The sequence below is a fragment of the Salvelinus alpinus genome, chromosome 19 (assembly GCF_045679555.1).
Source record: "Salvelinus alpinus chromosome 19, SLU_Salpinus.1, whole genome shotgun sequence".
Lineage (NCBI taxonomy): Eukaryota > Metazoa > Chordata > Actinopteri > Salmoniformes > Salmonidae > Salvelinus > Salvelinus alpinus.
In genome coordinates this window covers 30,541,881-30,569,601 of record NC_092104.1, presented here as the reverse complement: position 1 = coordinate 30,569,601, position 27,721 = coordinate 30,541,881, and the positions used below count along the sequence as shown (strand labels likewise).

At 45.7% G+C, this 27,721-nt stretch overlaps 1 long non-coding RNA gene across 5 annotated transcripts in view; it reads right to left on the bottom strand.

Moving 5' to 3' along the window:
- The window catches only part of LOC139545312 (uncharacterized), a 29,861-nt gene extending 2,140 nt beyond the window's left edge, over window positions 1-27,721 (bottom strand). Inside the window, exons 1-2 of one of the 5 annotated variants that reach the window (XR_011669033.1) lie at window positions 26,963-27,721; window positions 1-26,861 (exon numbers count right to left, since the gene is read on the bottom strand). This is a non-coding gene — a long non-coding RNA (uncharacterized lncRNA). The other 4 variants (XR_011669034.1, XR_011669036.1, XR_011669035.1 and 1 more) reach the window with 4 other exon arrangements.

The window sequence follows — 27,721 nt, the reverse complement described above, 5'->3', positions numbered from 1 at the left end:
CTTTAGTCTGTTGGATGATATGCAGCGGAGACGCGGTGCTTCACCCCCCCAGTCCTCGAACAAGGCTTTGTTGGTCTGAAGAAAATTGCACATCAGTAAATAAACTTGGCTATTTATATAGTTGGTGACAGAATATAGCCTATTATTATTATCTTGTTCCAGAGTTCACGACCTTGGTCACGCAAGATGACCTTAGGAGCACCGTGGGTGTTGAAGATGTTCATCATCGCCTTGGACGTAGCCTCGCCAGTCTTGTCCTTGATGGGTATCATACAAACATTTTTCAGGCCTACCACCATCATGTCGTCTGCAAACTTAATGATGATGTTGGAGTCGTGCTCGGCCACGCAGTTGTGGGTAAACAGGGAGTACAGGACGGGGGAGGGAATAATCATGCACCCCTGAGGGGCCCCGGTGTTGAGAGTCGGCGTGGCGGATGTGTTGTTGCCTACCCTCACCACCTGGGGGTGGCCGTAAGGAAGTCCAGGATCCAGTTGCAGAGGGAGGTGTTTAATCACAGGGTTCTTAGCTTAGTGATGAACTTGAAAGGCACAATGGTGTTGAACGCTGAGCTGTAGTCAATGAACAGCAATCTCACGTAGGTGTTTCTTTTGTCCAGGTGGGAAAAAGCTGTGTAGAGTGCAATAGAGATTGCGTCATCTGTGGATCTGTTGGGGTGGTACACAAATTGGAGTGGGTTCAGGGTGTTTGGAATGATGGTGTTGATGTTAGTCATGACCAGCCTTTCAAAGCAAAGAACAAATACTGCCATGATATCTGAAAGCACTATCTCTGCTTGTTTTGTCAACTCACAGAACCACCTGAAGAAATTAGCTGTTTCCTATTCTTGTTGTCCAATTTCAATAGTAATTCTATCTATTATCAAATCAAAGAAAATATTTACCAAGTAGGCTAAAAAGTAATAATAAAAAGTAACACAATAAGAATAACAATAATGAGGCTATATACAGGGGGTACCGGTACAGAGTCAGTGTGCGGGGGTACAGGTTAGTTGAGGTAATTTGTACATGTAGGTGGGGGTGAAGTGAGTATGCATAGTATGCATGATCAACAGCGAGTAGCAGCAGTGTACAAAAGGGAGGGGGGGGGTCAATGTAAATTTTACGGTGCCGATTTTATTAATTGTTCAGCAGTCTTATGGCTTGGGGGTAGAAGCTGCTGAGGAGCCTTTTGGTCCTAGACTTGGCGCTTCGGTACCGCTTGCCGTGCAGTAGCAGAGAACAGTCTATGACTTGGGTGACTGGAGTCTTTCACAATTTTATGGGCTTTCCTCTGACACCGCCTATTATATAGGTCCTGGATGGCAGCAAGCTTGGCCCCAGTGATGTACTGGGCCATACGCACAACCCTCTGTAGCGCCTTACGGTCAGATACCGAGCAGTTGCCGTACCAGGCTGTTATGCAACCGGTTAGGATGCTCTCGGTGGTGCAGCTGTAGAACCTTTTGAGGATCTGGGGACCCATGCCAAATCTTTTCAGTCGCCTGAGGGGGAAAAAGTTTTGTCGTGCCCTCTTCATGACTGTCTTGGTATGTTGGGACCATGATAGTTTGTTGGTGATGTGGACACCAAGGAACTTGAAACTCTCGACCCACTCCACTACAGCCCCGTCGATGTTAAAGGAGGCCTGTTCGGTTCGACTCCTTGCTGTCCCCAGTCCGCCTGGCCTTGCTGCTATTCCAGTTTCAGCTGTTCTGCCTGCGGTTATGGAACCCCTACCTGTCCCAGACCTGCTGTTTTCAACTCTTAATGATCGGCTATGAAAAGCCAACTGATATTTATTCCTGATTATTATCTGACCATGCTTGTCATTTATGAACATTTTGAAAATCTTGGCTCTCTCTAATTCTCTCCTTCTCTCTTTCTTTCTCTCTCTCGGAGGACCTGAGCCCTAGGACCATACGTCAGGACTACCGGGCATGATGACTCCTTGCTGTCCCCAGTCCACCTGGCCTTGCTGCTATTCCAGTTTCAACTGTTCTGCCTGCGGATATGGAACCGCCACCTGTCCCAGACCTGCTATTTTCAACTCTTAATGATCGGCTATGAAAAGCCAACTGAAAATTATTCATGATTATTATTTGACCATGCTTGTCACTTATGAACATTTTGAACATCTTGGCATAGTTCTGTTATAATCTCCACCCGGCACAGCCAGAAGAGGACTGGCCACCCCTCATAGCCTGGTTCCTCTCTAGGTTTCTTCCTAGGTTTTGGCCTTTCTAGGGAGTTTTTCCTAGCCACCATGCTTCTACACCTGCATTGCTTGCTGTTTGGGGTTTTAGGCTGGGTTTCTGTACAGCACTTCGAGATATTAGCTGATGTACGAAGGGCTATATAAAATAAACTTGATTTGATTTGATTTCGGTCCTCCTTTTCCTGTAGTCCACGATCAGCTCCTTTGTCAAGCTCACATTGAGGGAGAGGTTGTTGTGCTGGCACCACACTGCCAGTTCTCTGACCTCCTCCCTATAGGCCGTCTCATCGTTGTGATGGTGTTTGGCCACGCAGTCGTGGGTGAACAGGGAGTACAGGAGGGGACTAAGTACACACCCCTGAGGGGCTTCAGTGTTGAGGATCAGCGTGCAGACGTGTTGTTGCCTACCCTTACCACCTGGGGGCAGCCCGTCAGAAAGTCCAGGATCCAGTTGCAGAGGGAGGTGTTTAGTCCCAGTGTCCTTAGCTTAGTGATGAGCTTCGTGGGCACTATGGTGTTGAATGCTGAGCTGTAATCAAGGAACAGCATTCTCACATAGGTGTTCCTTTTGTCCAAGTGGGAAAGGGCAGTGTGGAGTGCAATTGAGATTGTGTCATCTGTGGATCTATTGGGGCGGTATGCGAATTGGAGTGGGTCTGGGGAGTCCGGGAGGATGCTGTTGATGTGAGCCATGAACAGCCTTTCAAAGCACAACATGAGCGCTACGGGGCGGTAATCATTTAGGCAGGTTACCTTCGCTTTCTTGGGCACAGGGACTATGGTGGTCTGCTTGAAACATGTAGGTATTGCAGACTCAGTCAGGGAGAGGTTGGAAATGTCAGTGAAGACACTTGCCAGTTGGTCCGTACATGTCCTGGTAATCCATCTGGCCCTGCGGCTTTGTGAATGTTGACCTGTTTAAAGGTCTTGCTCACATCGGCTATCGAGAGCGTTATCACACAGTCTTCCAGAACAGTTGGTGTTCTCGTGAAAGGCTTCAGTGTTGCTTGTCTCGAAGCGAGCATAAAAGGCATTTAGCTCATCTGGTAGGCTCGCGTCACTGGGCAGCTCGCGTCTGGGTTTCCTTTTGTAGTCCGTAATAGTTTTCAAGCCCTGCCACATCCGACGAGCGTCAGAGCCGGTGTAATAGGATTCAATCTTAATCCTGTATTGACACTTTGCTTGTTTGATGGAGGATCAGGAGGATAGAATTATGCATCTCTGTGTGTGGAGTAAAGGTGGTCTAGAGTTTTTTTTCCTCTGGTTGCACATGTGACATAGTGATAAAAATGACTGCGTCTTCTTTTCCTCCTTTTCTTCACACAAATGACGTGTATCTGGGCCTGTATATCTTTCTCGTCGGGCTCGTTAAAGGAAAAGCTTCTTCCAGTCCGTGGTGAGTAGTCCCAGTTCTGATGTCCAGAAGTTATTTTCGGTCATAAGAGACAACATTATGTACAAAATAAGTACAAAAAATAAGTTACAAACAACGCAAAAAAACGAACAAAATAGCACAACTGATTATGGGCATGTAAAACATCAGCCATCCTCTTCGGCGCCATTTATTCCAAAAAAGCATAGCGAGGCTGGGAGTAATGGAGTGAAAGAGTCCATATGAAAAATCCCATTCATGCAAACAAAGAACTGTAGAGCAGAAAGAACTGTAGACTGTAGAGCATAGTGAAACAGTAGGCAATACTGTACAGTGAGGTTCAGAGTGTGGGGTGAAGATTCGGTCACAGTATAATGGTCAGATATGAACTAGAGAATAGGGGTTGGAGAGCCCTACTGCTCACACTATTAGTGTGTGAGAGAAAAGGAGAGCCATGGATTTCCTCGCCTCCCTCCCTTCCCCCCTGCCTATGTGGATAAAGCCTGTTAATGTAAAGATTTAACACAGAGCCATGTCGGCACACTGCCAGCTCTAATCCTCCAGGGTGTTAACCGGGAAACTGTGTGTGTGTGTGTTTGTGAGGGCATATCTGCGTGTGACTATGTGCATTCCAAATATATGCATGCTGTTCCTCTACATAATCCAAATGGTAGTCATATGGTTCCACACAAATACTATTTTTCCAGGTTAAACTAAGGTAATTTACCAGATACAGTATTAATTGCTTCAGACATGTCTGTGCTGTTCAACGGTCGTTACAGCCGTTACTCATAGCCTGCCTCTGTAGTTTTCCAAGCCCCACACACACATTTACTGGCAGGCCAAACTGTCCCGACGGATTCCCCTCACTCACTGGAAAAATCATTTTGACAAAGAATCCAACCCCTAAGCCCAGTGAAAACTCACCAGCGTAGCCAGAGTTTTTTCCATTGGAGGTCACAGGGTCTGGGAAAACAGCATCAGCTAGCTAGAGTTGGGTCTTTTGTTACGTACAGCAATGTTCAGAGAGCAAGATCAATAGCAACAGCAAGATCCATTGTATGCTTTGGCAATGTAAGTGGTAAAACTTTCCATGCCAATAAAGTATTTTAAATTGAATCAATAGCACTGTCACACATCATGTGGGAGATGGGGTCCATATGTAGGACCTGAGGCTATTTAGTTAACAGGGTAATTAATGTATTTTTGTATTTATTTTTATTAGGCAAGTCAGTTAAGAACAAATTCTTATTTTACAATGACAGCCTACCCTGACCAAACCCTACCCTAACCCAGATGACGCTGGGCCAATTGTGCACCGCCCTATGGGACTCACGATCACGGTTGGTTGTGATACAGCCCGTGATTGAACCAGAGTCTGTAGTGACACCTCTAGCACTGAGATGCAGTGCCTGAGATGCAGTGCCCAAGTGACCGCTGCGTCACTCGGGAGCCCATGGTAGTATCTAATGAACTATTCTGTGGGGAAATAGAGTTGGAGAAAAGAGTGTTTTGTCTGCAGCGAGGGTGTTATGTGATAACATGATAGTTTGTGAGGGTGATACACTGTTACAGCGACAACATGAGCTATTTTTTTCCCTAAGGATTTCAATAAAGGACAGCGAAAAAAAGGACTAGGCCAAAAATGGGTATCTGTGTACATGTATTTAATTCAATTAACAAAACTATGGACATTATATAACAAAGTATGTGCTATTTAATGTAACTGTTTAAAGATTGAGGGATAAATGGTTGTCTTAAGAATAAGGCAATTTCTGTCCCCCAAAGTGTAACCACTACACAATACCACTAGCCTACTATTTAATAGTCCCCACAGTGACTGTACGTACATATCCCAACCAGAAGCCATGGATTACAGGCAACATCCGCATCGAGCTAAAAGCTAGAGCTGCCGCTTTCAAGAAGCGGGAGACTAATCCGGACGCTTATAAGAAATCCCGCTATGCCCTCAGACGAACCATCAAACAAGTAAAGCATCAATACAGGATTAAGATTGAATCCTACTATACCGGCTCTGACGCTTGTCGGATGTGGCAGGGCTTGACAACTACTACGGACTACACAAGGAAACCCAGCCGCGAGCTGCCCAATGATGCGAGCCTACCAGACGAGCTGAATGCCTTTTATGTTCGCTTCGAGGCAAGCAACACTGAAGCATGCACGAGAGCACCAGCTGTTCTGGATGACTGTGTGTCAAGAGAATTTTCAATCCCAATGATAATAACTAACAATCAATAAGCTTTGACCAATCCCCGAGGTTTGTAAGACCCAGGGTTTAATAATAATTAGGCAAAGACTCAGCTTATGCAAAAGGTTCGTACAGTTTATTCATGAGAGCGCTCATAAGTCTCTCAGAGTTCTAGCCAGGTCGGGTCAAACACAGTTGAATTGTTCTCGGTATTTTCTTAGACACACACACAAACATTTCTCTCCCAAACCTTATTGGACTTACGTTTAGTACTTTAATCATTCATTATACATGCTACATAAACTAATAATCACTAATAGTTACATTTCAGGGTGGGATTCTTTACTCATTACCTTTAAGCATATAATTCCCTTATCACTGTGTGATACGGCTCTCGGTAGCCAATGTGAACAAAACCTTTAAACAGGTCAACATTCACAAAGCCTCTGGGCCCGACGGATTACCAGGACATGTACTCAATGCATGCACTGACCAACTGTCAAGTGTCTCACTGACATTTTCAACCTCTCCCTGACCGAGTCAGTAATACCTACATGTTTCAAGCAGACCACCATAGTCCCTGTTCCCAAGGAAGTGAAGGTAACCTGCCTAAATGATTACCGTCCCATGCCACTCACGTCGTAGCCATGAAGTGCTTTGAAAGGCTGTTCATGGCTCACATCAACAGCATCCTTCCGGACTCCCTAGACCCTCTCCAATTCACATACCGCCCCAACAGATCCACAGATGATGCAATCTCAATCGCACTCCACACTTCCCTTTCTCACCTGGACAAAAGGAACACCTATGTGAGAATGCTGTTCATTGATTACAGCTCAGCGTTCAACACCATAGTGCCCACGAAGCACTAAGCTAAGGACTCTGGGACTAAACACTTCCCTCTGCAACTGGATCCTGGACTTCTTGACGGGCCGCCCCAGGTGGTAAAAGTAGGCAACAACACGTTTGCCACGCTGATCCTCAACACTGGGGCCCCTCAGGGGTGTGTACTTAGTCCCCTCCTGTATTCCCTGTTAACCCACGACTGCGTGGCCAAACACAACTTCAACGCCATCATTAAATTTGCTGACGACACAACAGTGGTAGGCCTGATCACCGACAAAGATGAGACGGCCTATAGGGAGGAGGTCAGAGAACTGGCAGTGTGGTGCCAGGACAACAACCTCTCCCTCAATGTGAGCAAGACAAAGGAGCTGATCGTGGACTACAGGAAAAGGCGGGCCGAACAGGCACCCATTAACATTGATGGGGCTGTAGTGGAGTGGGTCGAGAGCTCTACAGCTGCACCATCGAGAGCATCCTGACCGGTTGCATCACCGCCTGGTATGGCAACTGCTCGGTATCTGTCCATAAGGCGCTACAGAGGGTAGTGCACACAGCCCAGTACATCACTGGGGCCAAGCTTGCTGCAATCTAGGACCTATTTAATAGGCGGTGTCAGAGGAAAGCCCATAAAATTGTCAGAGACTCCAGTCACCCAAGTTATAGACAGTTTTCTCTTCTACAGCACGGCAAGCGGTACCGGAGTGCCAAGTCTAGGACCAAAAGGCTCCTTAACAGCTTCTACCCCCAAGCCATAAGACTGCTGAACAATTAATCAAATGGCCACCGGACAATTTACACTGCTCTAGAAATCACTGCTTGAAAGTCATGGAGCTGACTGAGAAAATGTATTCACAGATATATGTGCACTAGAAATTAGGTATTCTCTCTACATTGCTGACAATAATAAGACCAGATATGAAATGCAAAGTGGAAGTGGTGTTTAAGACAGAGCTGAGAGAGCTCCTGGGGGACACACAGAGAGGCAGAGAAGCATCGAGATAAATAACTGCAGTGCTGTACCAACCAACTCTGGAGGGAAGGTCACGCATTAGCCAGGGGGACATCTCGCCTGGAACAGAGGCATTTGGAAAGTCAGAAGCTTGTCAGACTGCTGTGCCACGCTTCGTTTCCAGTCTGGTTGAGTGGTCTGACCTGGTTTAACCCGGCAGCATGGCCACGGTCCCTGCATCCCTATCTCTGAGCTGAGGAGAGAGGGGATGTGTAAAGAGAGGAGAGGAGAAGGGAGGAGGAGAAACTAGATGATACAGTAGGATAGTGGGGAGAAGATGAATAAGAAGGTAACTGCAGGAGACTGGGGACATGACTGGAAAGAACTTAAATGGAATTGGTTAAGACCATTGGCTCTAATATGGCCAGATTGTCAAGAAGACTGCAGACAATTTTATGGGTGTTTGTAAGATAATTCATAGCACATTTGTCTGGAACAGAACACTTAGCAAAGGACTTGCCTTTCTGCCTGGCTTTTGGGAATGTAAAGCAGAAATATCTAATCTGTTGGCACCATGCTCAGCAATAAAATTCAAATAGCAAAACAGATAAAAATGTCCTTTACCATAATAATAGGTCTCACTGTTATCTTCCTTATCACACCAGCTGGCTGCCTGCCGTAGCAACCAATCTACAGGGTCACTCAAGTGATCCAAGTGGGGATTACAGATGCTGTTCTCTGAATTTCCAATGACATGGTACGACAGAGGGACACATTGGCTGTTATCATTATTATCATAGAGGATTAAGAAGTCAATATCTTATCTACTCTCTCTCTCATCTGAACAAGCCAATTGGACAGTGAGTTGAAACATGGGGGAAAAGCAAGCATTTGGATTAATGAAATTAAACCAATAAGACGCCGACTCAGAGGGCCTGAGGTTTTATACGATTACTCTATTGGCTTTGGTCATAAATCTAAATCCTGTTATTCATTCAGAAACATCCAATGACACTGTAAGAGGTCAATTAGTGCCACAGCTCCCCAGACAGACCTGGCTGGGCTCAGGGACAATTTCTCCATGTAATCACAGTGGGATCCTGTTATCCCAGTAGTCCCACCCTGCTGGGGGTTGTGTGCTGTTCAGATTAAGACATTTTCCCTGTGCTTCCACACAACTGAGGTTCCAAATTGTTTTGATTTGCAGACATATCAGATGCTTTGAGGGCAGAACAATGTGGCATGTGAGATGTTATCCTATACATAACTGTGGTGGCTGTCATTTCCCCCTGCTCTAATTTTGTGTATCTTCCATCCATTGGTTGTGCTTCTAACGAGATGTTTTTGTGTGGGCAGGGTGAAAACAGCTCCTGAATTAAAGGCAAGATGCTTCTTCACAGCAGATGCCTCTCACAGGAGAGTTTTCTACACCTCCCAGTCTCAGCACATTCTCCACAAACCACTCAAAAGCAACATGGAAATGTAGCATTCAAGAAAGCAGAATGAGAAAAAGAAACTCACCCTAAAATTCTTGCTTGAGAAATGTTTTTTTGCTAAAAGTTTTTGCTAATTTTAATGGAAATCTATTACAGTGAGGTACTTAATTGTTCCCCAGGAATGATTTTATATTGATATAAAAACGGCTGCATTGGGCCTAAGATGATCTCTAATAGTGACATTGAATGATGTGCTTTGGGATCAAGTTATTGTTGATGCACTAAAGTGCATAGTGGGTTCATTAATTCAGTTATTTTCATATCCTATTCTTCTGAACATCATACATGTAATCCGCTACTTAGTCAGCAATGTCCTCTGACTTCCAGCACAGTGAGATTAAATTCCCAGTGGTCCAGATTAATACCCACACACTCAAATTACACATGCTCCTCAGGCATTTCTGTGTTTCTGCCATCCCATGCATAAGCACAACTGTATGTGCATTATCATTATGCTTCAAATAGTGAGCAAAGGGACTGGAAACTTCCCGCAAAACTTTCCTTGTCATATTTCAAGTCATGCAGGCCTGTGGAGCAGTTGGGCTGAGGCCAATTTCCTTTAAAGCGTACAGAACTGTTAGAGTGAATATGCTGCTGAAGCTTTGACACCCTGGTTCAGGGGGATTGAGCACGTCAACTATTCATAGGCCTTGCAGATGTGGTGCTTGAGGGATTGGGAGTGCCTCTGGCTTTTTCTTTTGATAGTACTCACTAGCGATGTTACAAGGAGCACGTTGCCAGATGGGAGCTCCATGCTTAACCGCCATATGGGACTGTGATGATTAATCGAATCAAGATGCCATTGGTGCCCCCAGCCCCCCCACCTGCTGCCAGCTTATTCAGATCATTTTATATCCACTGATCTTTGTGTTTGAGGAAAACATTACATCTGAGGCATGGTATAACACAACTGAGTTCCCTTCCCTGACCAACCATAGACAGAACATGAAATAGAAACTGGACAGGAAAAAATACTGGTATGCCATTATGACCACATTGCTTATTATCACGTGTAATGTTACAGGGAGAATTTTTGAGATTATTGTCTCTTCCTTATTTTTTTAGGTGAACAAGCCCCTCTGAATCCCCCTAGTATAGCTGATAAACAAGGGAATTGCATTTTATATTTTCACTCATACTGTTATTTTTCATCTATGGTTTCCAGTAAATTTCAGGCAAGTATGATAACAACCAATCAAGTCAACCCACCAGACAACCACCTCACGTTCTCTCTGTGTATGATAAGATTATGTTTTCCTGCCACCCACAGAAGCAGAGTGATCTCTGTGTACTGAGACATGTCCCTGTCAGCATTTGACTCCTGGGTTGCATCTCAAATGGCACCCTATTCCCTATATAGTGCACTACTTCTAATCAGAGCCCTATGGTTGTAAAGTAGTGCACTAACAAGGTAATAAGGTGCCATTTGGGACGCATTTCTGGTTCATTTGGCTGTATTGGAGAAAGCAGATGTCGGATGGTGATTTTTGTTGGTAAGTGAAACAGGAGTCCCTTGGAGGTCTCTGGTAGTTGTTGCTCTACAGCAGAGATCCGAGGCTTCTGTTCTTGGCTATTTCTATCTCCTGTCACTCTGCACGCTTCTGTAGCCCATACACCACTTCATCAGCTGGTGGCACTGCTGGAGTCCACTAGTATCCAATTATCTCAGAGGAACTGCTAGCTACAACACCACAGGAGACTGGCACTGTGGCTAGCCTACTGTACATTAGGTTATCTGACAGAAAACATCAATGTTATTGATCGTTATATAAAGATATATAAAGATTGTTATATAGAAAAAATATTATAGTGATTGTTATGCAGAGGTTCTTTGTCCCACATTTACATAGCTATAGTGTTCCTTAGACTCTCTAGAATTGATCAATGAATATGTTATTGATGAACAGGAGAGGGGAGTAATCACAAGAAAACATTTAATAAATTGTGAAGGTCCTAATTTACTTCAATGTTCTACACGGATTCGGTCTCAGAAAGTGCCTGCTGTGCCAGACTGGTCTCATAGACTAGACCTAACATAGTAAATATACATTGGGGATACTCAAATTAGTATGATATGTTACGTTTGGTATGGTATGGTTACATAAGACAGAAGGTTACTTAATGCAAAAGCAAAACTAGAGTGGTTGGTCGGTGTGGCTGGGTGGGTGTATAACGCAAACGTTTAGCAACTCAAAGGATGCGTGTTCGAATCTCATCCCTAACCTTAACTTTTCAACCTAACTCCTAACCTTAACCCAAAATCAATTGTAACATATAATACAAAATGGATAATGGACATTCAGAAATGAATACATACCATACTAATTGGAGTGTCCTGGATTTACATTTACTATGTTACGTCTACTCCTGAGTCCAGGTTGGCTGTCCCTGGCCCACACACACAGCTACTGTATGCCCACAGAAAGAGAGAGGGAGAGTATCCTCTGTGTTCAGTCATTCATAAAGGATGCCTCAATGTGAATAGCTCCCCTTAGGGGGCTGTGTCAATGAGGTAAAGAGGAAGGATGAATAAGAGCATTAAGTTAATTAATCATGCCCACTGTGGTGACCATAGACAGAAAATCATGTGGTAAAAAGCCCCTCTCCCTCAGGCCTAATTGTTTCATTTTGGAAGGGCGTAGTGTTAACAGTGATTCTCTTCCCTATCCATCCACCCAGCCTCTCTGCAGAATGAGCTATCCACAAAGCAGATGCAATAGTTCTCACTTAACCACGCTGAACACGAATGAGGCAGGGTCAGCTGGTACACAATTGTGGGATTTGGAGTAGGGTTAGAGTTCAGAAATTATTTGATAAGGACACAATCATAAACTGTTTGTAAAAGCATTCTGTATCAAGACAATGTGTTGTATGCTCCTCTGGGATTATACAGTACAATGCAATATATTACATGTTTATTTATGTTCACTATAGCAGGCAGCTACTTCTCATTTTGAGCGAGAGGCAAAGTTGGACACTGAAATAGCTGAGAAATGAAAAACGTTGCATATTCAAATAGTACATCAGGGAGGCCTTCTCTCCCTCCAGTACCTCTCCTCTCCACACTGTCATCCATTTTTCACCCCATTCCCTGCCCTCTGAGCCATCCATACTCAGAGTGAAAAGAGTGGCCATCCCTCCATCTCACTCCCCCTCTCTCTCTCCCTCTGACAGTTTAAGGAGATCCCTCTATCTATGACACCCAGCTCTGTCACCCAGAACAAAACCTCTCCACAGACAGGAGCACGGCTCTTAAAAGCTGGGCCAAGGAGAGAGAGTCTGGGGATAGGGGGACAAAGAGAGGGACTGAGAGAAAGAGAGAGTGTGTGTGTCTGTGCTAGAAAGATTTGTTCACTGGGCCTGATAGGTCTCCCTTTTCGCTCTCCCGGTGGTTGGATGGATTCTCTATCTCTTGAAGCAAATACCCTGAAAGTGACCCTGAGACCAGTGTGTTTTTTAATTGTCTGTAATGGAGCACTCTATCTGTCTCAGTCTGGAGGGGGATCTCTTGCTGCTTCTGTGTTCACAAGCCTGTGTTGTGAGCACACACATGATACCTGACGTGAGGAATTGTCTATCTTATACCAGCATAGTGCAGGTATCACATCATTGATTCATCCCTATGCAGATCATACAAACACTTGTGCCTATACGTAAGAGACATCATTAAAACAATTTGCCTGGTCAGAGAGGTATGTACAGTATGCCTGTCTCTCACCGCTGGCCCATTGTTCACGTACCATGCATAGCAATAACGTGGCACAACTAATCTGGGAGATAACAGAATATGACTCTGTCCCAGGTAACAGGCGCCTAACCTGTTTTTATAAGACTTTCATTTCAATAATAATGCCAAAGTGACATAAGCATTTAATTGCATCTGCACTAAGCGCTCTGAATTAGCACTCATCAGGGATTTCATTCCTTCACCCACAGTTGTATCCTATTCTTGCAGCTAAAAGGTTTCTGCTCAGCATATGCCAGATGGACGCAGAATTAGCCCACATTATGACCCGAGGGTCATCCATCTCATAACTTCATGTTTCCCTGCCTCAAAGAGAATTCCCTTTCAATCATGCTCTATTTTCAACTGGAGTGTTGTTGTGAATTCTCACCCAGAGGGTTAGCTATATGATGCCACTGTTCTGCAGATCAGAGGTCTTTTGACTGTGTTCTCAGTCAAAGTGACTGGGAGAATAGCTGCAGATAACATTAAACAGCAAGGGCTTTGGTTATTTTACTAAAGGTGCATAGCCGAACATACACTGAACAAAAATATAAACGTGATATGTAAAGTGTTGGTCCCATGTTTCATAAGCTGAAATAAAAGATAGCCAACATTTTCCATAAGCACTAAAAGCTTTTCTCTGAAGTTGGGCGCACAAATTTGTTTACATCCCTGTTAGTGAGCATTTCTCTTTTGCCAAGATAATCCATCCACCTGACAGGTGTGGCATATGAAGAAGCTGATTAAACAGCATGATCATTACACAGGTGCACCTTGTGCTGGGGACAATAATCTTGTCACAACACAATACCACAGATGTCTCAAGTTTTCAGGGAGTGTACAATTGGCATGCCGACTGCAGGAATGTCCACCAGAGCTGTTGCCAGAGAATTTAATATAATTTCTCTACCATAAGCCGTCTCTAATGTCATTTTAGAGAATTTGGCAGTACATCCAACCGGCCTCACAACCACAGACCATGTGTAACCACGCCAGCCCAGGACCTCCACATCCGGCTTCTTCACCTGTGGGATCATCTGAGACCAGCCATCCAGACAGCTAATGAAACTGTGGGTTTGCACAACCAAAGAATTTCTGCACAAACTGTCAGAAACCGTCTCAGAGAAGCTCATCTGCATGCTTGTCGTCCTCACCAGGGTCTTGAACTGACTGCAGTTCGGCGTCGTAACCGACTTTGTTGGGCAAATGCTCACCTTCGATGGCCCCCGGCATGCTGGAGAAGTGTGTTCTTCACGGTTGAATCCCGGTTTCAACTGTACAGGGCAGATGGCAGACTGTCGTACATGTATGGCGACGTGTGGGTGAGAGGTTTGCTGATGTCAACAGAGTGTTACATGGGGGCGGTGGGGTTATGGTATGGGCAGGCATAAGCTAGGGACAATGAACACAGTTTAATTTTATCAATGGCAATTTGAATGCAGAGATACCGTGATGAGATCCTGAGGCCCATTGTCATGCCATTCATCCGCTGCCATAACCTCATGTTTCAGTATGCCATAACCTCATGTATACAATTCCTGGAAGCTGAAAATGCCCCAGTTCTTCCATGGCCTGCATACTCACCAGACATGTCACCCATTGAGCATGTTTGTGATGCTCTGGACCGACATGTACGACAGTGTGCTCCAGTTCCCGCCAATATCCAGCAACTTCGCACAGCCATTTAAGAGTGGGACAACATTCCACAGGCCACAATCAACAGCTTGATCAACTCTATGTGACGGAGATGTGTTGTGCTGCATGAGGCAAATGGTGGTCACCCTAGATACTGACTGGTTTTCTGATCCTAGCCCCTACCTATTTGTAAGGTATCTGTGGCCAACAGATGCATACTATATCTGTATTCCCAGTCATGTGAAATCCATAGATTAGGGCTTAATGAAACTATTTCAATTGACTGATTTCTTTATATGAACTGTAACTCAGTAAAATCTTTGAAATTGTGTTGCGTTTATATTTTTGTTCAGTGTAATTGAAAATATATGGCAAGATCTGAAAATGGTTGTCTAGCAATGATCAACAACCAAATTGATAGAGCTTGAAGAATTATGAAAAGAATAATGGGCAAATATTGCACAATCCAGGAGTGGGAAACTATTAGAGACTTAACCAGAAAGACTCACAGGTGTAATCACTGCCAAAGGTGATTCTACAAATTATTGACTATGGGGTGTGAATACTTAAGTTAAAAAAATAATGTAAATCATTGTCAATACATTTGCAAAAAAATATAAAAACATCTTTTCACTTTGTTATTATTAGGTATTGTAAACCATTTAGAATTCAGGCTGTAACAGAAAATGTGCAATAAGTCAAGGGGTATGAATATTTTCTGAAGGCACTGTATAGTCGGACGGTTGCAGATGGATTAGCAATTGCGGGTGGTTGCAGGTGAACAAACAGCTGACCCATGCACCAGTACACAGTACACAAATTCATGATGCAACTTTGAAACCAGGACTTCAAGGTGCTGTCATTAAACACTGGAGGTAAGGTGGGGTTATTCGAAATAGGGGTGCCTGGCGATGTTGGTTCTTTCCACCTTATGAATTTATGTACATTTTCCCAAATACAAATGGAATTGAGAATCATTGGATTGTCTGTTTTTTTCTTCAACAACTTGGACCCAAAGAAGTTCATATATTTTAGATCATACGGTATTACTTTTGTGGCTTTGACACTCCTCCATGCACAAGGATGATCTGCTGTCCATTGTTTAAGTGAACGCAGTTGTGCAACCCAGTAATACATCTTCATATGAGGTAGTCCAAAACCTCCAGATTTATAGGGTGAGTGTAAAGCAGTCAATTTGTCTCTAGCTCTTTCCATTCCAAATAAAGTTGGAGAGCAGGCCATTTATTTTATTTTTAAAAGTTGGATGCAATTGAAACTGGCAGGCCCTGGAATAAATACATCAACCTTGGTAATATATTAATTTTGATTATGTTGAACCTACCTAACAAATAAATAGGGAGATATTTCCATTTCTGAACATCGGATTCAATCTTATCTTTTAAAAGGAAAGTAATTGATTTTATATGCCTCCTCCAGATTGCATGGTATCGGTACACCCAGGTATTTCATACGTTTCTTTGTTAATTTCCACTTAATTACATTTACTTTCTAAACTTGAGAAGTCATAATTAGAAATTCTCCCAATTCACTTTGAATCCTGATACAGCACCACGTGTATCTAACAGTAATAAAATAGATGACGGAGATTGTTCTGGTTCAGATAAGTAAAGTAAAATGTAATCTGCATACAATGATATCACACATTGATCTGAACCAATCGCTACGCCCCGGATTGAGCCATGAGTTCTAATTATTGATGCTAGGGGTTCTGTGGCTAAAGAAAGTAAATATCTAGACAAAGGGCATCCCTGTCTTGTCCGTCTTGATAACTTTGATGATTCCGAGATATGTTCATTTGATAGGATATATACACACACTTTGGGGGATTTGTACAATAGCTCAATCCAGGAAATAAATATCAGACCCCCACCCCCCAAAAAAACGAACATTCTAATCAACAGACTACAGTAGGTTCCTCGACTTGTCTTGGGTTCGGTAGCCTTGCCTTTCAACTGAAACAAGGTACACTACCACTAGAGAACACTCACATTTCCTGAGTTATCAGATGAGCCGTTATCCCGCAATTAAAAACTAATTCAGACAAAGTCGTTTTTGTCAGCAAGTCATTGTGCCAAAGTAAGTCCATTGACTTACTTCAGTGCCTGTCCCTGGTGCTGCCTGTCCCCCAGCAACCTCCCTGGCCCTGTCAGTTTATTCCTCTACATTGGCCCTCTAGTCTGATTTGATGAGCTCTTTATAAAAGTCAACGCTGAGGCGTAGCAGGGGCTTTAGCCATGCCAGTATCACTGTTAAATGTCTGAAGAGACCACACGGGTTGAATGCTCTGCCACTATGTGATGGAGATTTAATTATCATTGTCCTCAGATGGCTTTTGTTAACCATCTGAATTAGATACATTTATTGTAAGACTTAGGGGATAGTGGGCTGAGTTGAGCCATAGGGGTAAATTGAACCACGCTTGTTTCTAGGAAACAATCCATTAAATGTATAATTTGACCAAATATTTAGGACACGGTTGTCATTTCATGGAGTCTGTAAAGGAAGAAACCACATGGAAAAAGTGGTAAGCAAGTTAGGTCCAAAAAACAAGTCAAATGAATTTATTGTGTTGAAGGTTTCATGGTTGTATCTAAATCAAAATCAAATTTTATTGGTCACATAGACATGGTTAGTAGATGTTAATGCGAGTTCCGACAGTGCAGTAATATCTATCAAGTAATCTAACAATTTCCCAACAACTACCTAATACACACAAATCTAAAGGTGTCACGATTTCCGCCGAAGTCGGTCCCTCTCCTTGTTCGGGCGGCGTTCGGCGGTCGAAGTCACCGGCCTTCTAGCCACCGCCGATCCACTTTTCATTTTCCATTTGTTCTGTCTTTGTCTTATCACACCTGGCTTCACTCAACCAATTACTTGTTTATTATTTAACCCTCTGTTCCCCATGTTGTGTTCATGAGTGATTGTTTGCTGTAATTCGGTCCGTGTTTGTGGGCTATCATTGTTGCCTTGTATATTTGTATTTTTTGAGAAAAGTATTTCAATTACTCATATCTGCTGTCCTGCGCCTGACTCCCTACACCATCTACACATAGGACCGTTACAGAATCACTCACCCAAAGAATGGAGTCAGCAGGAGCAGACGCCCTCCCTGTTGCAGTGGAGGAGCGCGTTCAGCAGCACGCGACCATGTTGCAACATCTGGGCACAGCCATGGATCGCGTGCTGCAGACGATGATTCGTTGGGAGAGAGGAGGAGGATTTCCAGCGCCTGCACCAGCCCCACTACAGCAGGTCCCACTGTCTACCCCTCTTTCATCTGGTCCCAGCGGGATTCGACTCGCACTCCCGAGGGAGTATGATGGGACGGCTGCCGGATGTCAGGGGTTTCTACTCCAGCTGGAGCTCTACCTGGCGACCGTCCACCCGGCTCCTTCGGGGCGTGAGAGCGTGTCCGCCCTCATCTCCTGCCTCTCAGGCAAAGCCCTGGAGTGGGCCAACGCCGTATGGAGTGAGGGAGACGCGGCGTTGGACCATTACGCAGAGTTGTGAACGTCTGTTCCACCTGAGGCAGGGGACAAGGAGCGCGCAGGATTTCGCCTTGGACTTCAGGACCCTGGCCGCCAGCGCGGGATGGAACGACAGGGCCCTGATTGATCACTACAGGTGCAGTCTGCGCGAGGACGTCCGTCGGGAGTTGGCCTGCAGAGACACCACCCTCACATTGGACCAGCTGGTGGACCTGTCCATCTGGCTGGACAACCTACTGACTGCCCGGGGACGTCCGGATCGGGACCTGTCCGTTCCATCCCCCAGCACCTCCGCTCCGACGCCCATGGAGCTGGGAGGTGCTGCACTAAGGGCGTCCGGAGAAGGGGCCATTCCCTGCACCATCTGTGGCCGCAGAGGGCACACTGCTGGTCGGTGCCGGGGGGGTTCCTCAAGGAGTCGAGGCAGCAGGCAGGGCACTATCGTGTCACCCCACTATTTCGTGGCAACAGAGGGCTCTCAAGGGGTGGTCACGAGAGTGCTCAGGGAGGTGTGTGGGGGTTTTCATCGGTGCGACTACGGTGGAAAGTCCAGAACAAGTCTCCACCGTGCGCATCCCCTCAGAATATTACGATTTGGCTCTCACCTTCTGTAAGAAGAGGGCGATTAAATTACCACCTCATCGACGGGGGGATTGTGCGATAAATCTCCTGGTAGACGCAGCACTTCCCAGGAGTCAGTGTATCCTCTGTCACAGGAGGAGACGGTGGCTATGGAAACATATGTCTCCGAATCCCTGGGGCAGGGGTACATTCTGCCCTCCACTTCACCTGCCTCCTCGAGTTTATTTTTTGTGAAGAAGAAGGATGGGGGTCTGCGCCCGTGTATTGACTATCGAGGGATCAATCAGATCACTGTGAGGTACAGCTACCCGCTGCCTCTCATCGCCAGTGTGATCGAGTCAATGCACGGGGCGCGCTTCTTCACAAAATTGGATCTCAGGAGCGCTTACAACCTGGTGCATATCCGGGAGGGGGACGAGTGGAAGATGGCATTTAGTACCACCTCAGGGCACTATGAGTACCTCGTCATGCCGTACGAGTTGATGAATGCTCCATCAGTCTTCCAGGCCTTTGTTGACAAGATTTTCCGGGACCTGCACGGACAGGGTGTAGTGGTGTATATCGACGACATTCTGATATACTCCGCTACACGCGCCGAGCATGTGTCACTGGTGCGCAGGGTGCTTGATCGACTGTTCGAGCATGACCTGTACGTCAAGGCTGAGAAATGTCTGTTCTTCCAACAGTTTGTATCCTTCCTAGGGTACCGCATTTCCACGTCAGAGGTGGAGATGGAGAGTGACCGCATTTCAGCCGTGCGTAATTGGCCGACTCCCACCACGGTAAAGGAAGTGCAGCGGTTTCTGGGGTTTTGCCAACTACTACCGAAGGTTTATCCGGGGTTTTGGTCAGGTAGCGGCTCCCATTACCTCACTGCTGAAGGGGGGACCGGTGCGGCTGCAGTGGTCGGCTGAGGCGGACAGGGCTTTTGGTCACCTGAAGGCTCTGTTTACCTCGGCTCCCGTGCTGGCTCATCCGGATCCCTCTTTGGCATTCATAATGGAGGTGGACGCATCCGAGGCTGGGATAGGAGCCGTGCTCTCTCAGCGCTCAGGCACGCCACCAAAGCTCCGCCCCTGTGCTTTCTTTTCGAAGAAACTCAGCCCGGCGGAGCGAAACTATGATGTGGGGGACCGGGAGCTGTTGGCTGTTGTCAAGGCTTTGAAGGCTTGGAGATATTGGCTTGATGGGGCTAAACACCCTTTTCTCATCTGGACTGACCACCGCAATCTGGAGTACATCCGGGCGGGAAGGAGACTGAACCCTCGCCAGGCAAGGTGTTCTTTACCCGTTTTGTTTTCACTCTATCCTACAGACCAGGTTCCCAGAATGCTAAGGCCGACGCACTGTCCCGGATGTATGACACAGAGGAGCGGTCCATGGATCACACTCCCATACTTCCGGCCTCTTGCCTGGTGGCACTGGTGGTGTGGGAGCTGGATGCGGACATTGAGCGGGTGTTACGCACAGAGCCCACTCCCCCCCCAGTGTCCAGCTGGGCGCCTGTACGTTCCGTCTGCTGTCTGCGACCGTTTGATCTATTGGGCACATACATCACCCTCCTCTGGTCATCCTGGTCATCATCGATCAGACGGTGCGTTGCCTTAGTGGGAAGTACTGGTGGCCCACCTTGGCCAAGGACGTGAAGGTTTATGTTTTCTCCTGCTTGGTGTGCGCCCAGTGCAAGGCTCCCAGGCACCTGCCCAGAGGGAAATTACAACCCCTACCTGTTCCACAACGGCCGTGGTTGCACCTGTCGGTGGACTTCCTGACGGATCTTCCTCCCTCACAGGGCAACACCACGATCCTGGTCGTTGTGGATCGGTTTTCTAAGTCCAGCCGTTTCCGCCCTTTGCCAGGTCTCCCTACGGCCCTACAGACTGCGGCGGCCCTGTTCACTCACATCTTCCGGCACTACGGGGTGCCTGAGGACATAGTTTCTGATCGGGGTCCCCAGTTCACGTCCAGGATCTTGAGAGCGTTCATGGAACGTCTGGGGGTCTCGGTCAGCCTCACCTCAGGGTTTCACCCCGAGAGTAACAGGCAGGTGGAGAGAGTGAACCAGGATGTGGGTAGGTTTCTGCGGTCATATTGCCAGGTCCGGCCGGGGGAGTGGGCGGCGTTCATCCCCTGGGCAGAGATGGCCCAAAACTCACTCCGCCACTAACCTTTCTCCTTTCCCGTGCTTACTGGGGTATCAGCCAGACCATTTCAGTTTGTCTGTGATGTGTATGCCGAGGAACTTTAAACAAACTTTCCACCTTCTCCACTGCTGTCCCTTCGATGTGGATAGGGGGGTGCTCCCTCTGCTGTTTCCTGAAATCCACAATCATATCCTTTGTTTTGTTGATGTTGAGTGAGAGGTTGTTTTCCCGACACTACAGTGCCCACACCTCCTCCCTGTAGGCTGTCTCATCGTTGTTGGAAATCAAGCCCACTACTGTTGTTTCGTCTGCAAACTTGATAATTGAGTTGGAGGCGTGCACGGCCATGCAGTCGTGGGTGAACAGGGAGTACAGGAGGGGGCTGAGCATGCTGTTTCCTACCTTCACCAACTGTGCGGTCCATCAGAAAGTCCAGTACCGAATTGCACAGGGCGGGGTTGAGACCCAGGGCCTCCAGCTTGATGATGAGCTTGGAGGGTACTATGGTACTAAATGCTAAGCTGTAGTCAAAGAACAGCATGTTTACATAGGTATTCCTCTTGTCCAGATGGGATAGGGTAGTGTGCAGTGTGATGGCGATTGCATCATCTGTGGACCTATTGGGGCGGTATGCAAACTGACGTGGGTCTAGGGTGGCCGGTAAGGTGGAGGTGATATGATCCTTGATTAGTCTCTCAAAGCACTTCATGATGACAGAAGTGAGTGCTACGGGGCGGTAGTAATTTAGTTCAGTTATCTTTGCCTTTTGGGTACAGGAACAATGATGGCCATCTTGAAGCATGTGGGGACAGCAGACTGGGATAGGGAGCGATTGAATATGTCCGTAAACACACCAGCCAGCTGGTCTGCGCATGCTCTGAGGACGCGGCTAGGGATGCCATCTGGGCCAGCAGCCTTGAGAGGTTAACACGTTTAAATGTTATACTCATGTTGGCCACAGAGAAGGAGAGGGGGGGGGGGGGTGCAGTCCTTGTTAGCGGGCCTCGACAGTAGCACTGTATTATCCTCAAAGCGGGCAAAGAAGGTGTTTCGTTTGTCTGGAAGTGTGACGTCGGTGTCCGTGACGTGGCTGGTTTTCTTTTTGTAGTCCGTGATTTCCTGTAGATCCTGCCACATACGTCTCGTGTCTGAGCCGTTGAATTGCGACTCCACTTTGTCCCTGTACTGGCATTTCGTTTGTTTGATTGCCTTGCGGAGGGAATAACTACACTGTTTATATTCAGCCATATTCCCAGACATCTTTCCATGGTTAAATGCGGTAGTTTACGCTTTCAGTTTTGCATGAATGCCGCCATCCATCCACTGTTTCTGGTTAGGGTAGGTTTTAATAGTCACAGTGGGTACAACATCTCCAATGCGCTTCTTTATAAACTCACTGACCGAGTCAGCGTATAAATCGATGTTATCTGAGGCTGACCGGAACATATCCCAGTCCGCGTGATCAAAACAATCTTGAAACGTGGATTCCGATTGGTCAGACCAGCGTTGAATAGTTCTAGTCACTGGTAAATCCTGTTTGAGTTTCTGCTTATAAGACGTAGGAGCAAAAGTTAGAGTAGCAGTGATTGAGCTGAGCTGTGAGGGGAACGGCACCTCCGTACCTTCAGGCTCTGATCAGGCCCTACACCCAAACAAGGGCACTGCGTTCATCCACCTCTGGCCTGCTCGCCTCCCTACCTCTGAGGAAGTACAGTTCCCGCTCAGCCCAGTCAAAACTGTTCGCTGCTCTGGCACCCCAATGGTGGAACAAACTCCCTCACGACGCCAGGTCAGCGGAGTCAATCACCACCTTCCGGAGACACCTGAAACCCCACCTCTTTAAGGAATACCTAGGATAGGATCAAGTAATCCTTCTAAACCCCCCCCCCCCCCCCCTTAAAAGAGTTAGATGCACTATTGTAAAGTGGTTGTTCCACTGGATATCATAAGGTGAATGCACCAATTTGTAAGTCGCTCTGGATAAGAGCGTCTGCTAAATGACTTAAATGTAAAATTGAGTGTATTACCCCGCGCGTAGTGCAATCAATATGCTGATAGAATTTAGGTAGCCTTGTTCTCAAATTTGCTTTGTTAAAATCCCCAGCTACAAGAAATGCAGCCTCAGGATATGTGGTTTCCAGTTTACATATAGTTCAATGAAGTTCCTTGAGGGCCGTCTTGGTGTCTGCTTGAGGGGGAATGTACACAACTGTGACGATAACTGACGAGAATTCTCTTGGGAGGTAATATGGTCGGCATTTCAATGTAAGGAATTCTAGGTAGGGTGAGCAGAAGGACTTGAGTTCCTGTATGTTGTCATGATTACACCATGAGTTGTTATTCATGAAGCATACACCCCCGCCCTTCCTCTTCCCAGAGAGGTGATTATCTCTGTCGGCGCGATGCATGGAGAAGCATCTCTGGAGAACCATCTACAATCTCTGATGTCTCTCTGGAAGGCAACTCTTGCTCGAATTTTATCTACCTTGTTGTCAAGAGACGCTCGGGAGCGGTGGGCAATGTGCACGTCTACGGAGCCTAACCAGGAGGCCGCTCCGTCTGCCCCTTCTGCGGCGCTGTTGTTTTGGGTCGGCTTCTGGGATTAGATCCATTGTCCTGGGTTGTGGTCCAAAACAGAGGATCCACTTCGGGAAAATCGTATTCCTGGTCGTAATGTTGGTAAGTTGACGTCGCTCTTATATCCAATAGTTCTTCCCGGTATATGTAATAAGACTTAAGATTTTCTGGGTTAACTTCTCTGCGCTACGGATCCAGGGGCGAAAATCTGATATCAACTTTGGAGGGGACAATTTTCTCAAGAGAAATTCCTGAGGGGGACACCAAAAGTAGTGCTGTAACACATAGCCTACGTTGTAATATGTTAAATGTATATTGAGGAACCATAATCACTACTACTGGATAATTGATAGGTACAGTAGTTAACTGACGGGTTGTCCCAACTTGTTCAAATGTTTAAATCATTATAATACTACTAATAATAATAGTTATAGCAGTGTTCCTTATCAGTCCAGTATGTATGCAGGTATTTGTACTTACAACCAGCAATACCAAGAAAGGCCAGTATGTGACAATGGTACTGTACACTGTATGGGTGCAGTTTTCGTAAATACAATGAACATGGTGTGATCTCGTCTAAAATAATCTCCATTGAGAACCATCACAAAGTTGGTCTCCACTGGCCTGAGTCTACTACAATAGTTTTACAAGAAGAAAAAGATACAAATAAGTACAGTTCTAAAAGCAAAATAACTACTTCAATGAATAACCCAAATAAATCAAACAAAATATCCTTCAGTCAGTGTCTCAACTCTTCAAACAGCAGCTATGGACAAGTATGTCACACAAAGTATGCAATTTTAAATAAAATAACATTAAATAAATAATTAGTAAGTGTAGTCATGTACTAAAAACTGAAAACTACTAAACAAAAGAACAAATATCATACTATACACCAGGGGTTCTCAAACAGGGGTCCATGGTGTAATTGAAAGGGGTCAGTGAAATCAAAAAATGTAATGAACGTATTCAGTACCACAAGGTTTCCAGTAACTTTACATATAATATAGAGGGGGTGGAGGTCCCTGAGGACCGCTCAAAACCTTGCCTGCCTTGCCTCAAAATATGCAGGGGTTCCAGTACCCCCAAAAAGGTTGAGAACCACTGCTATACACATTACTGAACAAAAGAACTGAACATATGTTTGCGGGTTTCAATGGATCCAACAAATTGCTGGCAGATATTTTCCCTCTTGAGACTGTCCAGCCTATCTTTATGTACATTACAGACAACTACGCCGTTCAGTCTCTCTTGGCCCATGCTAGCCCGTAGCCAAGTCTTTAACCTGCGGAGTGCACTGAAACTCCTCTCAGCCTCACATGAAGACAATGGCACCACAGACAAAATTCTGATCAGCACCTCAACTTGGTCAAACAACCCCCGCACCTCCACTGGAAGCCTCCTGAGGACATCTGCTGCCTCTCCACTGCTGCTACAGGGGTATTTGTTGTGAAAGAGAGGGATCTGCACTGAAAGAGAATCTATGTTCACCTCTGGGTACTGATATAGACTCATCCAACTCCCCCGTGAGAAGTGCTCTTTCCAACTTTTGCAGGACGTTTAGACTGTCCTGGTCAAAACGGTCGCCAAACTGAACCTCCACACCATCCAACACTAAAAAATTCTGCCCTATAGTGATCCACTGCTTTGCCAGCAAATCGTCTTGAGTGCGTCTCAATGGATTCAATAGAGTCAATCAATGTTGTTGCTTTCTCATACAGTGCAAGGTAGCTTTCGTCATTTCTCTTGCCCCTAAGAGATGACCGCACACACTCGACTGCAGCCTGCATACCAGAGACAGTCTGAGTTTTCTTCTGCAGTGATATGTTTAGACATTCAAGCTCTCCAAGAACAGCAGAGGCAAGTGTGAGGCCCAGCACAGTCTTGCCTTTGCTGAAGTGCTCGAATAAGCCACTGGCAGTTGAAGCTGTCTTGGATGCAGATTTTGCCATCTCCTCTAGGCTGCTTAGTACCCGCTCATACTGCCCTAGCACAGCTCTAATAGGAGTATTCTGCACAGTCCACCTTGTTGGACATAGGGGTTTCAGGGTGGTCAGATTTGTATCTTTGGACGTGACAATTGATTCAAACATGCTCTTAAACTTTCCTGACTGGCCATAGAGGACACCTAACTGATGGACCCAAGAAAGGGAATCCCGGATCAGTGGGGGGCTGAGCAGCCAGCCTGTGTAATCAGATTTACTGTGTGCTCCACAATGTACATAGAGGGCTAATGGCTGCTGCCTCCTCACAATTGCCTGTGCACCTGTGTATTTTCCTGCCATGTTTGAGGCACCATCGTAACTCTGCCCACGTAAGCCAGACATGGGCAAATTGAGCCTCAACAACACATCAGTTTCCACTTTCGCAATGCCCTCGCCTGTTGTCTCCGACACCCTGTATAGCCCAATAAACTCCTTGTGAGGGACAAGGTCATGGTCAACATAACGCAGACAGACACTCTCCTGTTCAGCACCAGAGACATTTTGAGTACCAACAACAATTACTGAAAATTGTACAATCGGAAGAGACCTAATCTCAGCTGCAATGGCTCGAATGACTGTATTGGCCATGATGTTCAGAATTTCATTCTGTGCTTTGGGGCCTTTGTACATTGTGGTACGCTCTGTTAACCACTTCAGTAAAATGGGATCATCCTCTTCTGCCCTAAGTTTCAAAAGCTGGTATAAATTCCCACTGTCATCCGTGTGGCCTCTAAAGGCTTGTCCCTGTCTTACTACATGCCGCACCGAACTAACAATTTTCATCAAGCAATGCCTTGCGTCCTCCTGCTGTTTACCCCACGCGCTGGATAACTGGACACTGATTGGATTTAGCTGGTGTGCTGTTACAGTTACAAAGTGGCGGTGGGTTTGGCAGTTTTGATGTGCTGTGAATTTTTCAATGGCTTTTCTCCAGTTCCTAAATCCTGCACTAATGAAGGCAGCATCTGCTCTTTGGCCAAAAGATGGCTGGCTTGAAAACCCTTGGCTCCAGTGAAAACACAACACTCCTTTTATTGATGGATTATAATGTAGCCAGGGGAAATCGCAAAACCATCTCTCTTGAAACGTCAACACTCTGTTGGCAAGAGTTTGCGGTTCTATAAATTGTGGGTGTGGCTGATATAGTTTTGTGCCATCACTGAGGTAACTGGACAATGCTGTGCCACTGTCCCCTATACTGGTGCTGCTGGCAACAAGGGTGACACCTGGTCCTGCCGTGGCTGTGACATTGTTCTCTGAAGTCTCTCTCCCTGGCTCTTTCCCTTTCACCACCCTCACTGACTCAGTCTGTCCTAGAAAATAAATAAGGTGTTTGCCGTACTCGTAACTACCGGTACCCAAAACTACACAATTAATCACAACAGCCTTAAACAAATCTTAGTTCAGTCACCAGTTTAAGTTGAGAGTGGGGGTATCCATGGCATTTTCCAATTATGTCCCTATTTTACAAAAAAAAATTTGAGAACCTTTCATAATGTTGCCAAACACAGACTCAACAAACTTACCTGAGACTCCCTGTCTCTGCCAGTCTGTCCCTGCATATCTGTCCCCAACTCTGCTGTCTGTGTGCCATCTGTTGCCTGCTCTGCCTAATGACATCATTGTGAAACATTGCCATTAGCATTTCACTTCTTTCTTATGAACATTGTATCAACTAGTCTTTGAGATATTAGGCTACTAGGGTTCTTACTTTGCGTTTTGGTGTACTGAAAAATACTCTGATGTCCGTCTTTTTTCTTTTTTCTGCCATTTTTCTACCTGGCTGGCTGGCTACACACAATACACAGTGTGTAGGTTATTTACAGTAGGAGATGGGCTTCTATCATCTTATCTTCTATCATTCTATATGTGCTTCGATCTAAAAGGTAACTAGCAAATGTGAAACGGATTGCAGTGACAAGAGTTGACAGCTGTATGAGTACACCATTTACACAACATATGCTGCAACCTTTCGTAATTTTAATATAGTTTGTTTCATATTGGCTGGCTTCCAACAATAGCTGAATTTGCAAAGCTAGCGAGCACCAATTCCGTTTCTGTGGTGTTTGCTATAATCTTTGCTACCTGGTTAAATAAAGGTGAAATAAAATAAAAATAAAAAAGTTCACTAGCGACAATTTAGCTTTTGCAACGAGACCATTAAATATATTTAAGACAATGGTAGAAGAGAGTGTAGTTCTGTTCAGTTTGGACTTGTTTATCGCTAACCTTATCACAGGGACTTTGAAGCACTCCAGCTGCATGCTGATCTTGGAATAAACTGACGATAGCAAAGATTCCATCTTTGACGACGCCACATACAGTGGGGAGAACAAGTATTTGATACACTGCCGATTTTGCAGGTTTTCCTACTTACAAAGCATGTAGAGGTCTGTCATTTTTATCATAGGTACACTTCAACTGTGAGAGACGGAATCTAAAACAAAAATCCAGAAAATCACATTGTATG